The sequence below is a fragment of the Dipodomys merriami genome, unplaced genomic scaffold (genome assembly GCF_024711535.1).
Source record: "Dipodomys merriami isolate MVZ:Mamm:240054 unplaced genomic scaffold, mDipMer1.0.p SCAF_1, whole genome shotgun sequence".
Taxonomy (NCBI): Eukaryota; Metazoa; Chordata; class Mammalia; order Rodentia; family Heteromyidae; genus Dipodomys; species Dipodomys merriami.
This window is the reverse complement of record NW_027202270.1, coordinates 52375139-52394264: the sequence shown is the minus strand read 5'-3', so window position 1 is coordinate 52394264 and position 19126 is coordinate 52375139. Positions and strand designations below refer to the sequence as shown.

General features: G+C 34.2%; 1 protein-coding gene across 1 annotated transcript in view; it reads right to left on the bottom strand.

The window, feature by feature from the left end:
• Positions 1-10189, bottom strand: part of Fap (fibroblast activation protein alpha) — a 69588-nt gene extending 59399 nt beyond the window's left edge. The window contains exon 1 of the mRNA XM_070034993.1: positions 10103-10189. The gene's annotated coding sequence lies outside the window, so the exon portion shown is untranslated. The remainder of the gene's footprint in view (positions 1-10102) is intronic.
• Positions 10190-19126: the final 8937 nt, after the last annotated feature.

Genomic DNA, 19126 nt, shown 5'->3' with positions numbered 1-19126 from the left:
TGCACTTTTTAGTCTCCAAACATATTGGGGTTTTTGTTGTTGTTGTTGTTTATTTTTTGTTTTTTTCTCCTCTGACCCACCCATTCTCTCTGCATGGCTTCTGTTCCTCTTATCATTCCCTCTTTGCCTCGTAATTTCTATTCTCTTTCTGATCCATCACTTAGCTTAAAGTCCCTTGTTAACTAATTTCAATGGTCTCCTCCGTTTCAGAGAATTGGCCCTGTTCTATAATTATGTGTACATTCAAGCGATTGTTTTGTCATTTCTCTAACCTTTACTGCATGATCAAAACAAAATCATAAGGTCTAAGATATGTGTCTTACTTTGCTCATCATTATGACTCCAGAGTCTAACATATATGTACATGCATTTAATACTTGCTGAATGAATGACTGCATGGAATGAAAGGTAGATGATTGGATTAAAGAGATAAATGTACTTTTTTTGAATTGTCTGCATGGTGTTACTCAATCTTTGGCATCCTACCTTGCTCACCTATGATACAAATTATTGGGCTAGATGATACTTTGACCCTTTCCACTATTCAATACAAGATTTGGAAAAGTGGCACTCAATCAACTCTATTAACTTTAACGATCATAAATGTACTTCATATGGTTAAAGTAAAATTTTCTCCTAGAAGATACAATCTTCTGATTATTTTAACCCATTTCCTCAGAAATACACATAATCAATACATTTGATAATATCATGAATTTGTTTTCTTTTGGGGGGGGTGGGGGTCCGGTCGTGGGGCCTGAACTCTGGGCCTGGGCGCTGTCCCTCAGCTCTTACAGCTCAAGGCTAGCACTCTACCACTTGAGCCACAGCGCCACTTCCGTCCTTTTTCTTTTTGCTTATGTGGTGCTGAGGAATCGAACCCAGGGCCTCAGTCATGCAAGGCAAGCGCTCTACCACTAAGCCACCTTCCTAGTCCCTGAATTTGTTTTGGTAACTTATCAAAATTTATTTTGATTATTTCATAGGAACACAAGTGGTTGGTGAGCTCCTTTGTAAATAGATACTGAATACTTTATAACACAAAGCTGCCCCATGTTTTAAATATCCATCTTCTTATATTTTCATTTCAACTGAGATTGTATACTCTGCACAATCATTTATAATGAAACATATTTAACTGAAGTGTCTTGTGCAGAATTCATACCATTGATATTGTAAATCTCACTTAATAACTAAGAATCTTTACAACAATAACATTAGAAAGACTGTTGTGTTTAAATCAATTTGATCTAGCATTCTTAGGAGCCCACTGCAATCTGTTTATAATGTAGCCAACAGAAAATTATAACACTATTTATAGTGGAGATGATTTTCCTTTAGAGATATATTTTATCTGATATTTCTACAATGATAATATCCAGATGGGGAAAAAAAACAGTGAACTCATTAGCTTTGGGTACCAAAATAGCTAGATGATTTTATGTTAAAATGTTGTAATATTAATTCAATAAATGACTGTCATTGTGGTGATCTGTTATTTTTTAGGCCTAACATAAGTAATATTTTAGTTATGGCTAATTTCCTATGTCATAATTTTGTCTATTTATGTAAAAAGTAATACTTTAGTTGTGGCTACTTTCTATGTCATAATTTTTTCTTGTTTATGTATTTTTGTCTATAATTTCCCTCATTTGATAGTATCATGAATTTGTTATGCTTAATTGAAATTGCACAGCTAGAATTAATCTTTTTTTAAATAGAAGGTTAACTTAGTGAGATAATTCTACTGAAATATTTAACTTTATACTTGCCACATGGTAGTGGCTAGTCCACTACATACAGTTCATACATGTGATCCTTTATATTACCAGAAGTCATCATATTTGGATCTTAGAAGGAAAAATCTAAGTAACTATAATTCTAATTATATTTTAGATCAATGTATTGATCAATGTAATATAATGTTGATAATTCAATTGAATTATTAATACAATTAGTACTAATGTATATGTTAAAATTTTCAGATTATTTTAAAATCCCTACTTATTTTAATTTTTGTTTCACTAATCATCCTTTTTATCAATTATTTCCAAAATATAACAACAGTTAGTACTTTACTTTTTAAAAATCTCTAAGCTAAGTTATCCAGGAAGACTTCATTTATTAGTATATTTTATGTATTACTTTCATTAGTCATTTATTTATATGGTTTTATAGTAATTATAAATGCCAGCAGTTTATATAGAGATTTAGCATATGACCTGTTATGACTCAAAATATCTGTAAAATATTTTAAAAATCTATTAGTTATAAGAAAAATCATCATCAGAATCTAAAAGGTAGGTGTACAAATACATAAAAAGAGTAGATATAGCTGGGTGCTGATGGCTCACGCCTGTAATCCTAACTACTCAGGAGGCTGAGATCTGAGGATCTCAGTTTCCAAGTCAGACCGATCAAAAAAGTCCATGAGACTCTTATCTCCAATCAACCACCAGAAGAACATGGTAAGTGGCTCTGTGGTCCAAGTGGTAGCTGTAGCATTGATTTGAAGAGCTGAGGGAAGTGCACAGGCCCAGAGTTCAAGCCCCATGACTGACACTCCCCCCCCCCGGGCCAAAAAAAAGAGTAGATGTAAAAATACATATGCAGATGATAAGCCAGCTATATCTGTCTGAGAATGAGGTTAATGTCACAGGTTTATTATTCCTACCCTACTCTTACCTTTGTACACTACCTACCAAATATGCTAACGATTATAAAGTATAATTATTTTCGTGGTATGCTGGAAACAGTTAAATTCACCCTCAGTAAAATATGGAGAGTTTTGACAAGTGATTTTTCTCTTCCTGCTAAAAATGACCACATTTATAATATATGCAACAATGATGCTACTCCAGGTCATATGTTAGAATGAAAATGAAAATAACACTCAGAATTTCAAATCCAATTATTTGTATACTATACATTAGTAGATAGTTCATTACATTAATAGTGAATTATCAGTGTTATTATCATACCAATTACAAGTGGAGTGACTTTCTACGTAACCCTATGAAAATATCTGTAGCCTTTTGTCATTTAAACTTAATTCATTGAACAGGAATATTTTCCATGTCTATATATTTCTGGTCAAGAATTCAATAAAGCATGTGTCTTTAGACATGAAGAAAGAAGTTATGTTTATTGACTTCTTCTTTCTCACCTTCCTCCTCTTCCTCTTGTTCCTCCTCCTTCCTCCTCCTCCTCCTGCTCCTCCTTCTTCTTTGCATAATAACTAGAATAATACCTACATACAGTGGAAGCCCAAGCAATATTTTTGTTCTATAAAAAGGTAGACTGATTTGGCAAATATGGTCTTTGCTTGCTTTAGATAACTCTCCTTCAGATATAATGCTTGTCTTTATTTTCTACCTTCTGGTCCACATTAAAAAAATCATACATGTGTGCGTGTGTGTGTGTGTGTGTGTGTGTGTGTGTGTGTGTGTGTGTGTTCTTCTGCTTATATATGCTTTTATATTCAAATGTTTACTCGAATTTTTCTAGGGAGCATGAGGAGGACTTGTTTAAAAATAGATTTCTAGGGCTAGGAAGGTGGCTAGGTTGTAGAGTGCATGCCTTGCACGCATGAGGCCCTGGGTTCGAGTTCTCAGCACCACATAAACAGAAAAAGCCAGAAGTGGCACTGTGGCTCAAGTGATAGAGCACTTGCCTTGAACTGAAGAGCTAAGCAACAATGCCCAGGCCCCACAACTGGCAAAAAAAAGAAAAAAGAAAAAAAAAGAAAATAGATTTCTAGTCTGTATTTCAAACCTACAAGAGTCCTGTAAGTCTTAAATTTTAATGAGCCCAGTGATTCTTCGGCAAAGAATCCCATCTTAATGGTTTCATTGATTTCCACCCCCCCCCCCTGTTCAATGTACTCTTGTGCCTATTAATGGAATTACTCCTTGACTATAAATTCCTGGAATTTGTGTGAGCTACATAGCAACCCACACTTCATGGATTTCACAAGAGTAACAGAGATCTTGTATGTCCTCCAATAGTCTCTTCTTTGTGGCTACTACCTTTGCTGATTGGCTGATTGTGTAGAGATGGAGAAAAGGCAAGAAGTCTTTGTGTGGAAAAAGCACATCATACTCTACCACTATGTGTGTGTATGTGTATGTGCATATATGTGTGAATATAATACATGTCTCAAAAAACTGTCTCAGCTACCTAAAAATATTCCATTTGTAGTTCTTGAATGAATTAATGAAATTTCATGACTTTCTAAAAATATCAAAATATAATCCTTTGGTGGTTTTGGAAAAATAGCTTTGGCATTTGTATTTCCAAAGTCTAGTAGTTTAAAGAAAGTTAAAAGGAATTCAGAAAGTATATCTCTTTTTACAAGTAACTGATATTTACTTGATTAGCAAGCATTTAATTCCTGCAGTACTCTTCAGTTCATTAGGCGCATCTTTACCATAGTTACTCATGTACTGCTGAAACATTCAAATTAACTATGTTTTAATTATTTGCATCTTCAACTTGTTAAGTAAAGCTGAAAATAATTTCTATTATGTATGCAAGAAATTGTAATTCACAATGTGATTTACAAGCAAGCAATGATTCACGATCCTCCTAATTCTTTCTTAAAACTTTGTGCTTCATTTTTATTTGGGCTTTGTCTGCCATTTAATTGTGTAGTCCTAAAAGACTGACAGTAATTGTTAGAGTAGAAACATATTATATTAACATTAATGTTTATCCTAAAATAAATGAGAAAACATGCTCTGTTAAGTGGGAACACATTGGTTATCAGGACTTACTGTTCTGCTTTCAAACTTGGTTTAAAATTAATGTTTAGAAGGCCATCCCAGGAAACAGGTGTGGGACCCCAGGAAAACCACATACATCCTTCTACTGCTCTGCAGAGAAGCTGGTTTAGATAAGTGTCATTTGGAAGAATCTTTCCACCTAGTCTATCAGGTTATGGTTGTTGAAATTATTAGGACGTGAACTATACTGTTTACAAGTTATTAAAATCAAATGTGGGCCCAATGCCAACAACTTTTCAAACAGTGGATCCAAGATGGTTTTATGCCATAAATAGGAAGTGTTTAAATCTGCCGAGTTTTGTAAATGGCAAGTGTTCTACATTCATTGTGTCCCGTTAAATCTTCACAACAATCCTGTGAGATAAATGTTGTGATGAATATCTTTCACTGATTCGAAAACAGCGATTAGAGAGGTAAACTAACCTGCTAATGCATTGCACATCAGGCTATAAAATCCCAGCTCCATATAATTTTAGAGATTAAACACTCAAACACTGCACTCTAATTCCAAAATAAAGGCATATTTGCAATAAAACCCTGGCATATACCAAATATAAAGAGAAATCTGAGAACCAAACCATGTAAAAAGTGGATAAAATCATTGTGTCCAGATTCTGGTTTAAGAAAACGTGAGGCGATTTGAGCATGATGGAAGCAAAGAGATTGCTCCTATAAGGCACTTATTGTCTAGTGTCTACAAATAATTCTGAACATGTCATTCAAATGAATTAGCTTTTTTTTTTTTAAAAAAAAGTCACTCATTGGCATGTTGTACCATTTAAACTAGGGTTAATTGCTTTGTCATGAAAGCTAAAGCTTTCAAATATCATTGTCCTGATCAGCTTAATGCATGAGAACATGAATGGCCAATGCCATCTGGGGACTATGAAGATGAAAGCAAACCTTGTCTATTTTTAAGACTCACTCAGTTTTCTTTGGCAGCTCATTTTCCTCCAACTTCTACTTTGAATTGTGGTGTGGATCTTTTATTGTATTGTTTAAGGCCAAAAGTCATTTCATTCTTCCAGAGTTTGTATTACACATCCCTGGGATGACTCAAACCCTACTACCACTCACGGTGCCTCACCCGCACTGGATTATCCTCTGAAATCTCACCATTATTTAAAAATTCTGCTTTAATACATGCACTTGACTTTCAAGATTATTATGTATAGTAAAGGCAGTCACAACATTCAATGTACATATGTGAAAATGGAACCAGCTGATTTGAGGGGACAGGGATGGGGTTGGATAGATGGGAGAAGAAGGATGGTAGGCATAAAACTAATCAATATGCATTGATTGAAGTCATAAACGGATATGAAGTAAAACAGCTTTGTATAACTACCTAAATATAATATAAAGAATCATTATATTCAATGTTGACGAGATAAAACTATCCATATTCCTCCCAAGGTATCTTCATATATATGGCCCTACTCTGAGCCATAGTGAACTATGACTTCTCCATTCCCTTACTCCAGGACTGCTAACTCTCTATCCACAACATTTCTCTATTTTTGTCAGCTTTTTTCCCCATTTTTTTCTGCATCCATAAAAGCAGGCCAGATTCTATTTAGGCAAAGCCTAACTATTCCTGTTTAAGTTTTATTTCTAGTATTTCATTTTTGGTATTGATTTGCATTTTTCTAATGACCAATGACGTCAAGAATCATTATGTACTTACTAGTTGCTTGTACATCTTCTTTGGCAAAATGTTTATCTTTTATCCATATTTTCATTGGTTTATTTGCTTGTCTACTTACTGCCTTGGAGGTCTTAAGATATTCTGGCTCTGAGACCCTTATCAGATATGACTTGCAAATATTGGTTCCTGTTCTGTGTGCAGCCTTTCACTTTTTTTTTTTTTTAAATGTTGCTCTTGCTAACTCAAACATGGTAGACTTGAGGAATCCCAACTTAAGTATTTTATCTTTTGTTGCTTGGGCTTTTGATCATATTTAAATCACTGCTTAATACAAGGAGATGAAGATTTATTCCTAAGTTTTAAGTTTTTGTTTTTTTGTCAGTTGTGGGGATTTAGCTCTGAGCCTGGGTGCTGTCCCTCAGCTCTTCAGCTCAAGGTGAGCCCTTTACCATTTGAGCCACAGCGCCACTTCCAGTTTTCTGGAGTTAATTGGAGATAATAGTCTCATGGACTTTCTGCCCAGGCTGGCTTTGAACTGAGATCCTCAGATTTCAGCCTCCTAAGTAGCTAGGATTACAGGCATGAGCCACTGGTGCCCGACAGGTTTTAAGAATTTTTATATATTACTTTTTTAAATCTAAGTCTTGGATTAATTTTTAGTTAGTTTTTATGTATGAAGTATGAGGAAGGGAATCAAATGTTGCTCTTTTGCATGTGGATATCCAATTGTTCCAGTACCACTGACAGTTGTTTTCCCAATTAAACTGTTGTGATGTCTTTATGAAAAAAATCAATTAACCATTAGAGTATTGTTTATTTTTGGACTTTCATTTCTGTTTCATTGATTCATTTATCTATACTTATTTCAATACTTCACAATCTTTTTTTATCTAGTGAGTTTTTGAAACAGGAGTTATGATTTCCTAGATTTTTTTGTTTTCTTTTAAAAATTAGGTGCTTTTAAAAATGGATTGAGGATCAGTTTCTGAAACACGCACATACACACACACACACACACACACACACACACACACACACACACTAGAATTTGAATTGAGATTGCATTTAATCTGTAGACAAATTTTGGGATTATAGCCACTAAAATATTAGTTTACTAATTAGTAAATATGGTTTACCTTTCTATTTTTAATCTTATTTTTAGATTTAGATTATTCATTGCTAGTGGTTAGCTATATAAAGATAGATAGATAGATAGATAGATAGATAGATAGATAGATAGATAGATCAGTTTTAGGATAAAAATGAATTTTCAGGACTTTCTACAAACAAAATTGTCATTGGAAAATAGATGAGTATCATTTATTTCCTTTGACTATCTATCTATCTATCTATCTATCCATCTATCTATCTATCTATCTAGAATCAACAAAAACTATGTAACAGAAGTAACTATATTTAACAGAGAGCAGATATATTGTCCATCTTCCAAAGGAAAGCAATGAGTCTATCATTAAGTATAGTGTGCCTTTTAAGAGGTGAAGGGATTTTTCTATTTCTAGTATGTTTAAGGTTTTATCATGAAAGAGGATTGTATTTTGTCAACTGCTTTTTCTGTTACTATTTTAATGATTATGTGGGTTTTGTACTATCAATCAGTAAGATTTTTTAAAATATTAAACTGAAATATTTGCTTGTTTTAGTTCAAGCAGATGAAGGTAGAAGAAAAAGAACAGTCCAGGATAAAGACTTCAACTTACTGCTTGCAGAATTAAGAAGAACATTTTTTAATTGAAATACATCAAACAAAAGTGACTACTAATCATCTTTGATTAGACAGATATATTTAGAATAGAAAAGACAATAAAATTCTAAATATATTTATTAAGCATTTTTACTACCTGTAAAAATTTTTAGAAAAAAAATAATAGCTAATATTCATCAAATGTCTGTTTATCACTATGTGGTGATACTTACTTTCAATTAAATCCAAGGAAATGACAAAGAACTTCTATAATACCTTTCATTGAGGTTTAAGAATTCAGAAAACATCAATTATGAAGCAACAAAGGATATATAGAATATATTTGAAAAATTCTGGAACCTCTGTAACTTTCTAATTCTTTGTTGTTTTCACATCTCTAATTCTTTTTAAAGAGAAATAACAATGTGTTCTGCTTGGGATACACAAAAAAGGAATCAGGGAGCTTAGCTTTTGCTGTCTGTATGACTACATCTTCACAAAGCAGGAAGGGAAATGCCTCTGAGAAAGATCCTGAAGAAACAGTGAATGAAGTTCAGACAAAAGAAAATCAACTAGAAGGCAATATAGTAGGCTATATATTTGTGCTATTCATATTGAAACTTGGTAAGGAGGTAAAGATTGAGATTTTATGTATTAAACAAATGCTTATATGTATAAGTAAACATGCATTGGCAATGCAAATATGATGAATTTCGTATTAGAAACTATAGTTTAAATTCCCTGCAGTACCTGTACATGTTGAGACAGGCCCCCAAGAAAATCCACATATTTTTGTTTCACAAACTTTTACACACTGGAGAGAAAACTACAATTTTAAGTATTGCAGAATTTCTTTAAGAATCAGGTGCTAATTCAATAGATTGGACTCAAAGGATCAGATACTTGTCTACCTGAAAATTATACATTCAAGGAAGTGTGGCTACAAAGTGACTGGTGAGAGATTCTGATATTAAAATAAACTAGACTTCAAATTTTATTGAAAAACCTATAGAGATGCTACACCCATCTCAACAGCCTAACATGATCTGTGCTAACCAATAACAGGAAGTACAGATGTAAGAACATTGTCTTTATCCTTCTACCCTACACTCATTTCTTATTCTGTAAAATCCCAGGTGTATTTTGGATTTTTCAACTTCTTGTGTGCTTCATTTCCATTTTTGAACTCATGCATTCTTAAGCTTGATCTTCCTTTATTATTAGTTAACTTGTAGCCAAGGTTAGTTCATATCTTAGCTCTAAGTTTTTCATAAAAATCATACTTCTTTAATGTTAATAATGATTAGTAGACAAAGAATTCAGAAATAGTCTCAGTATCAGCTCAGATATTTTCTAATTCTAAGTGAACTCAAAATTTAATACTTTTTGTTAAAGGATTTAACTTACCACTAAAATAATGTCTGCTTAATTGTGTTTTATCTTCTAATTTAATGGCTCATTGCTACTCTATCCAGCATAACAACTTTCACATTTTCATTCAGATATTCTTGAGATCTCTATTCTTAACTTCTGTAAGATTTTTCAAGAACTATTTGGTAGTAAAATATCCTCCACAGATTGGTTTTTAACTTTTTCGTCTTACTTGTTTTTACTTTCTATAAGGAAAACCTATTAACAAAAATCAATGCTAGTTAAAAATACTGACTTTCAAGCTATGTAAAGATCTACTTCACATGTATTTGGGGGATGGTGGGGGTGGTGTGCAACAGTTCTAAGATTTTTCTATTACTATATAAACTCTGTAAACCTCTTCCAACCCTTCTTTATATTCTTCTGTATTTCTGGTTTTGCACAACAACCTATCTGTAAGCTTATATGTCTTCTTAGAAATAACAGCCTTAATTTGGAAAATAAGCACTTAGGAAAATCTTCAACCCCTTGTGATCACACATTAGTGCATTTCCAAACTATTCTAGGCAGATTGAGCAAATCAGGGATCTCTCTTACCTCTCGAAGGACGTAAGACAATGCACATCACCAATAAAGCAAGCCCAGCCGAGGCAGAAACTCCAAACACAATCTTTATCCATGTCTACATAAAATAAAGAAAGTTAGGCATCTACACTGTTCCTGTTAAATAAACAGCCCAAATGGTAAGATTTTGTTTACACTTAAATCTTATTTCTCCTTCCCTATAAAGCTTTCGATTGTCTTCCACTGATCTGGTGATAATTACTGGAATTCTTCCAGCTCAGCAAGGACAAATATTTCTGCAGTACATTTAGAACAATTTCCCAATCCTGACCTGCTCCAGGAAGTAAATGCATACAGATCCTCACTTTCTAAATAACAGAAAACTTTGTTAATAGGCAATCCAGACAACCTCCATACTTTTTAAACACTACCTGAGACTGCAAATACTAACCTTCATTCTTCCAGATGTTTTTGAAAGTTAGCTAATTTTGACTGCAGAACGTGGGTCACTGGAGTTGTGAAAATGTTGAAAAGAAACAAGTCGGTCTTCTGAGTTGGAGGCTGAAGTCAGGACAAGAGTTTCTTCTTTCCACGGACTTTTGAATACCGTGCCAAATTTCAAAAGATTTCTGTAAAATTAGAAACAGATTTTGGGGGCGTTCTTGGCCTTGAAATGAACTATGAGTGGCTCAGGGGAAGTTTTAAAGCTTTTTCATCTCTATAAATCCAACACCAACTTCTGCTTACATTGACATACAGAGTTTTTTTATTTTGTTATTTTTGCATCCAAGTTTGTTTCGTTTTCTCTAGCAGTCACTCATGAACTGTTTTGGTAACACAGTAGGTTTTGTACAATCTTTTTTATTTACAGCCAAAATATGAATTTTTAACAATAAAAATTTCTTGATCTGCACATTATACATATATCGAACTTTTAACATAGGAAGGACATTAAAACCACATAAGACTTTCCGAGAACTACAACATATAACTGCACATTTTCTTCCACTGGGAGATTATGAGGCACAGCCGACAGAAATGTTTTTCTCTCAGCACAATTTCTTTGTCCATATAGCACCATATGCACTTTCAGTAAATACAGAAGTTTAAAAATTCAACTGTCTAAACCCACGGCTGCTTTACTTTAAAGAAATAAAATGCCATCTGGTGAAATTTAGTATGGGTTAGGTGTGTTTGCACAGGCTAGAAAGATGGAAAGATCAGTAAGAATAATTTACCAGCAGACCTTTGGAAGAATGGAAAAGGCTTTGCAAGAGCTGTATTTTTGCTTCCTTCCCAGAATATCTTCTGAGAAAGGAGAACATTTAGTTATTATAAAGATCTCAAAATAAATTCAAATTAAAAACATCTGAAAAGACTAGTTTTATGTATACTTTCATTTTTTGTAAGTCTATATAAACCTAAAGTGATTGGTCAACCTACCAGATCAGGTACACACACACACACACACACACACACACACACACACACACACACAACACACACACACACACACACACACACACACACACACACACACACACACACGGAGTTTCTTGTAATATTTTGGATGGTTCATACAGTTCTCTTGAACAGCTTCTCTGATTCCCTGTGAACAGTTTCTAATCTACTGTGTCTTTAGCTTTTCCACTAAAGATGTTCTTCTTTGAAAGTTTATTATTTTCAACCTAAGACAAAACTTCATGATAACCTTTCATGGTTTATTGGTGAGATGTATTGAGGATATGTTACTAAAATCTGTTGTTTGCTTTAGTCAAGTGGTCTAACACAGGAAGCTCCCTCCAGCAAAAACCAGGACAGTGGCTTGCAAACATCCTTCCAGATATTTTCCAGACATCTTTCCCTAAATTCCAGCCTTGTGAAATTTCTGTTGAGGAAAATGAGTCATTAAGCACTTACTGGCAGAGAAATGTATCCGAAGCAGCTTCTGGATGAGCCTCCCTCCTGTGCAGTGGGTAGGTCCCTTCCTTACAAGCTGTAGCAATCATTAAGAATAATTTATGAGGTATGCCATACACTGTAGGCTATCTCCAAATGACTATAATACCCTCAAATCCAAAATACACATCATCAACTTGCTCCCAAAGGAACTTCGTCCATGTGAAGCCTCTCAGATTGATTGCCTTCTTTGGAACATCTACCTTGTGTATTCTCAGAAGTTCTGTCTCAGCCTGCCAAAGCCCCAAAGTCCACAAGTACTTTTTAGTGCAGTGATTTTCAAGACCTCACATTCTGGAGGGAAACTGACTGCAATAAATGGCGAGGGTGTAATTAACATGCATACTGTTAGCTTTAGCAATTAAAAATGTGCTGACAGGTGACTGGTGTGAGTACCACTTAGGAGTCCACAGCTGAGTGTGGGCGTCCTCAAGAGATTCACTTGACATGCTTAATGGAGAAATTGGGGTGCATGAGGAAGGACATATTTAAGCTGAAACTGTTAGTAAGAGGGAAATTATGACCCTACAATATGTTTATTTTTTGTTTTTACCTTGGGTACTTGGTGGAGTCAAACTATAGCTTCTGGAAAATTCTTACTGGTATGAACTGTATTAGGAAAAAATGAGCCTGTTTACAGAAACAAAGATGTCAACAGCTTCTTCCTGTAATTTTATGGATTGAGATATTTTTTTTATAATAACATGATAGATTTCATTGCCTTTCCTTACCTTTGTGGAAGTCAAATTGAAATGCTTTTGCTAAGATTTATTGTCTTTATTTTGAACATGAAGGAAATTGGCTTCTATTCTTGTTTAAACAGCTAGCTAACACCAAGTCAACATTTTGTTGAAAAGACAAAAATGAATGAGAAAGTCGGTATGTTTGAGGAGCAGACATTTTTGTACACGTCTGGCATATATTCTTGCAGATCTGCTTCTATGTGCTTAATGGAGTTCTTGCTGAAAATGTGCTTCAGTTTGGCTTGTGATTAGTACAAATGCCTTGATTGATTAGCAATTTCTGCATGGACTTGAGATTAGAGGCAGAACGAATACAAAGCGAATACATGAAATCCTGAATTCAAATCTAGCCTTGCTAGACTTGGTGCTATTTATCTGTTATAAAAACATTAAGGATGAGGATGAGGATAATAGGCTCTTATTAACAGAGATTTATCCTAAAGAGCTACATAATTAGGTTTAAATTTAAAATGTTGGTGTCATTCTGGTAAGTACATTAGGTAAGTGTGTTATAACATGAATCCTGAGGTTATGAACCGCTGAGAAACCTGGCCATTCATAGTTGTTAAGTATTTTTAAAACATGATTTTGATATTTTATATTGAGGCTGAAATATCTTTCAAAGGCTCTGTACGCAGCTGGTGGAAATATTGGGAAGTGGTAGAAATTGGAAAAGGGAGACTGACTGAGGAAGTGAGAGTTGTGTTCTTTGTGTATTGGGACCCTGGCTGTTTCTCTCCTTTTGCTTCCTGGTCAGTATTAGTTGAGCAGCTTTGCTAAAGCACGTACTACTGCCACAAGCTGTCTTACTACAGCCCAGAATCAATACAGCCATCCAACCAAGGACTTAAACTTCCAAGTACAGTGATGGAATGCTAAGACAGATATGGATGTTTTCTCAGAAAACACATTCTGCTCTGCATTCCTATAGTATAAAAGTAAGACTCATACTGTGAACAGAAATAAGGGCATTATATTTTGAATTGGAGACTGGAAAGACAAACAAGCTTACATTTATTATGCTAGATTTTTAAAAACAGCTATAAATAAGAAATATGAGAATAAAACTAGAGCCAATAAAAACCTCTTTAAAGTGAGAATTTACTCCTACAAGAAACAATGGGAGAGTACTTGCCAAACATGCACAAGACAATCCAAACAAGAAGTGAAAGGGCACGTAAATCCTGACCATATGTAAAAATGAATTAATAAATATTTTCCAATTTGTACTCAACTTATTAAAATTTAGATAACTAACTCAAGATTCTAAATGGATACATTGTTGATGTATTACATGCTTTCTTTGTGGTATTCTTAAATTTTATCCTAAAGTAATGTTTTTTTTTTAATCAGTTGACATTGATTTTCTAGTGAAAGACACTTTGGAATGTGGTGGCAGAATGATAGAGCATGCATGATCCCCACATCTCCAGTGTTCATTATTACTCCTGTATCAAAGGAACATAGTCTCAATCTATAATAAGGGAAGTCTATCTGGAAAGAATTCTGAGGTCTTAAAAGTTATGACATAGATATAGATCTGGAAAAAGTGGCATGAGCTGTTGATGAGAAATGATCGCACTTAAACTAGTTTTAGTATCTGCTCTAATTTCTAAAACCACAATTGTTACATAAGGAAACATAAGTAGCAACATGTCTCCCAGTGCATAATTGATACTCAGTACATTCATCAATGTCATAATTATATGTCTGTGGTTTATTATCTTCTAATAATTAGAACAAGTTCCCCTTCAGGCAAAGAGAGTTAAGGACCAAAACTAGATCAAAGAATCAGAAGATAATTCAGTATCTCAATGGATTTTAAAAGTGCAACTATTACATCTCCTTTATCCTTAAAGTCACCATCCTGGTTCGAAAGTGTTTCCATTCTTACTAAATAATCTACTCCAATGATATTTATATTGTTGGCTCCAATGATATGGTTATTAATGAATATGGTTATTTTTTTAAAGAAAAAACATGAATAAATTTGATAAAAGCTAAATAAATGGATGAAAAATATAATTCAAGGGAAGCAGAAAAATGACTATGGAATAATCCTGATATTGAAGTAGCATTTTTAAAAAGTTTGATTTTTTTAAAAAGCTTGTTGATCATTCCTAGTAAGATTCATCTGTCAGTTAGATAACAGGCTATGGAAATAATAATATTCAAAGAAACCCTTTGTGGTATACAATTTATGTGTCAACTTGACTGACTTGAAGAAGGTCCAGAGAGCTGGATAATTATTCTAAGTGTATCAATAAAGGTGTTTAGGGGAAAAACTATCCTCTGGATCAGACTGAGCAAAGACAGTCCTTACTAAAGTGAGAAGAGATTCTAGAGAGTCTGACTAGAACAAAAAGACAAAAGGAGGGAAAATTATATTTTTTTTCTTGAGCTGAGGCATGTATATTTTGCCCTATCTCAATCCTTGAACCTCCAGGACTTAATATCAAGACTAATCCTTGCTTGTAGCCTTCTTAATTGCTTCTACCAATTCTTATAACTTTTTTCCTTCTCCCCTTCCATACCCTCCCTCTTCCCCTTTTCCCTTGACCTCCCTCTCTTTCCATCCCCTTTTCTCTTCTTGCATGTTTTCTCTCACCTGTGAACATTTTCAAATAAGCAAAAAGGCACGACCCTAGATAGAGAACTATTTGGAGGGAAGACTAATAGAAGGCTGGAAGGTTGACAAGGGAAGATGTACGGGTGAAGAGAATCAAATTACATTGTATACCTGTATGGAAATGTCATGAGACCTATCATTTTGAACAATAAAAAAGCCAGGAGAAAACTGAGAGGAAATAGTCATATAGAAAGAATTATTGAAAACTTGAATAGAAAATAAATCTTCTCGGTCCAAAAAATGATTCAACAAAATATAAGGGTCAAACAAAATATGAGAAAAAACACCTATACGTGTACTTGTGAAATTACAGAATCAATTAATAAGAAAGAAAAAATCTTGAGAGAAAAACAAGTTCTCCACAAAGGAAGCAGGAATTAGACTTAGAAGAACCCACCCATTCCTGATTACATGCTATAAAACAGAAAAATGTTTCTAAAGTTCTGAAAGAAAATGTTAATCAAACTTGAATGTCCTCAGCCAAGATACTGTCAAATATGGGGACAGAATAAAAGTATTTTTAGATCTGTGATAATTCAGAAAATCTATTCCTCAAGCATCCTATTTTACCAAGAAACTACAAAAATTGTGTTTCAACAAATGAGGGAAAGAGATGTGCGGGTCATCACTCTAGAAGACAAATGATGTTAGCTGCATGGTGAGAGGACCTTCCTCCAACCACTTCTGAAGTCAGATGAATCCTTTGCATAATGTTTTTCTAGATGTGGGTCATATTTCCTGCCATTAGTCCTCAAACATTCTCCATAGAGTTATAGTATGAAAATTGGAATCAAAGAAAAAAAAAATGTTATCTGAACAAATTACTTACTTTAAAAGTACTTAAGCTGTCAATAAGTTTAAACATTTTTATTCACAAGGGAAAATTACAAAGCACTCTGTGTAGTTAGGACTGTAATCTGTTAATAAATATGAATACAATGTTCATCTAACGAAGCTGGAATGTGACAGGAAATGAGAAATCAGGAAAGGTCAGATCCCCATCTGCCAAAGCAAGAAGTCAGGTGTATCACCTGTAATGAACTAATAAGAATCACAGGAACCCCAAAACAGCCTCTGTCATTTCATCTTCAGATGACATTGAGGACACATTGTAAGGGGTGGAATATTTACATAGGCTGAATTACAAAAGCCACATAAATTTTATATAATTTCAAAAGTTAATGAGTCTACAGACTCATGTGATAAATGCTAGCTCTGCTCTTCAGTATTAGTTCTACCCTTTTCGTCTTAGACTACTTGTGTTTGGCTTCTTATCTCCCTTTTTTATTTTTATTGTGAAAATACCGTACAGAGGGGTTACAATTACATGGGCAAGGTAATGATTATTTCTTATCAAACATTGTAGCCTCCTCCCTTGTTTCCCCTTCCCATCCCTTCCCATCGCCCTCCCACCCCATGCCAAAGATGTATAGTTCATTTTTGACATAACATCTTGTACATCTCATTGGTGCAATGGGTCCACCTGTATCCCTATTTAAACAATTTGTTTTTCCCCTTCCCCTCCACAAATTATACCACATCAAATACAGTGAAAACAAGGATTATATCATGGGGGAGGGACATAACATTTACTCTACAGCAAATAGCAAGGTAAGAATAAGATTAGCAGTTCACACAGGCAAAGTGACACATTCATATAAATTTAAATGCAAAAGTAAAATTACTAAACTTTACCATAAATTGAAGAAATGTGAAAAAATATACCAACATGGGACATGATTCATTTGTTGGATTAGCTGAGATGAAAGATGAGGAAGATCCCCTGGGGACAAGAGAGAGGTGACTGCACTTTTCTGAACAGGAGAGGTAGAAGAAACTGAGAACTTCTGAGGCACAGTTTAGGAGTAGATATCAAACCACTGTATCCTTTGACATAGTAGCTCTGCCTCTAGGGATATGCTCTGAGGATAGCATTAAATAAATATAAAGGGACATAGAAAGAAGACAATTGTTGAAATCTTGTTTATAGTGCTTAGAAATTAAAATTACTTAAAAGTTCATTTAGAGTTCATTTACTGTTGGCTTACACCTACAGTCCTAGCTGCTTAAGAAGCTGAGATCTGCAGGACTGTGGTTCAAAACCAGCCTAGGCAGAATAGATACAAAACTTCATCTTCAATTAAGAGCAAAATGTCATTCAGGAGATATAGCTCAAGTAGTAAAGTGACAATTGAGCAAGAGTACAAGGCTCCGAGTTTAAGCCAGCAGTAACTAACTAAATAAATAAAAAGCAAAATTACTAAAAAGTATTTATGACCTAAGACTTATGCAATCTTAATAGGCATGTTAGTAATCTTTCTAAGTGTTTTACAAATAACTTCAGGATAGACTGAGAGCATGGCTGAAATGGTAGTGCTTACCTAGCAAACTCAAGATCCTGAGTTCAAACTCCAGGAATATATATATATATATATATATATATATATATATATATATATATATACATATATATATATACATATATATGTACACATATATGACACTTATATGACCATAATAGTTCTCCATCTTGACTCAAATATCACTTCTTTAATGAATTCCAAGTACCCATTAAAACTGGTGTCTTTTGGGGTTGGGAATATAGCTCGTTTTTACCCTGAATTCAATCCATAACACTGTAAGAAATACAAAATAAAAATAAAATTGATTCCTCTTAGCTTCCAGTTTTTCTTACTCTTTTTTCCCCACAGTCTTTCCCAATGCTCTATAACATTTCTTATGCAGTGAGTTATGGCCTCTTGCCCTTTTGTGACTCAGGAAAGACACTTCAATGCTTCAAGAAGCCAAGCAAGGAGGAGGATGTATAGGACAACCTTCTACTTTTGTTTTGGGTCCAGCCAAGATAACACTAATGGGAACATGTCCAGGCATAGCCAGTAAAGGGTCAAGTTTATTTGTGAGAAGCAACCAGATACCAGCCATTGTCATCTACCAATGGTCATTTAATCCCTGTGATACTGCATCAGGGTGCCTTTCAAAATGGATTGCAAAGGTTTTTTTTTTGTTTTTGTTTTTTAAGAATGTGGAGGATTAGTAATACGAGGCTTTACTGCAGCTATTCAGTTATTTTTCCCTGAGAACTGAGGAAAGATTACCAGCTATTTTTGAGAAGTATCTCTTTTATGGATTAGTAAGATGAGAATTATTTGAACTCCATATTTCCTTCCTATTGCATTTTAATTGGGGAAATTTCAATCAATACATACTGTAAGTACTATATTCCATTGTCATTCTATCAACTTGTTCTTTTTTAAAAAATAGAATAGAGACAGATTGTTATTTAATTATGAAATAATCATTTGACTAAATTCTAGAGATCATAGAAATGTAGAAGTATATTTGTTGAAATCAGAAATACTAAAAATTACATGCTAAAATTATGGGACTTTTCTTGCTTGCATACTGATGGTTTGGTACATTGTCATTGGTTGTGGCAAGCTAAGGTCAAGTAGACAAGGTGCTTGAATCAATAGGCTTCTGGGCTTTCTCTATGGTTAGCATAAATTCTGATACCACAAATTCTGTCTGTTAGGCTGCCTCCTCCAGTCTGATACCGAGGAAAGTGGGGCATCACAGGACAGAGAGTTATGAAGAGGTTGGAGAGGCAAGAAGCAGGAGAAAGGAAAAGCAAAGGGCGATGCACTCTGTGGACCACTCCTCAAGCATTAATTTGATGTCCTGTTGTATGGCTGCCTCTACTACTCT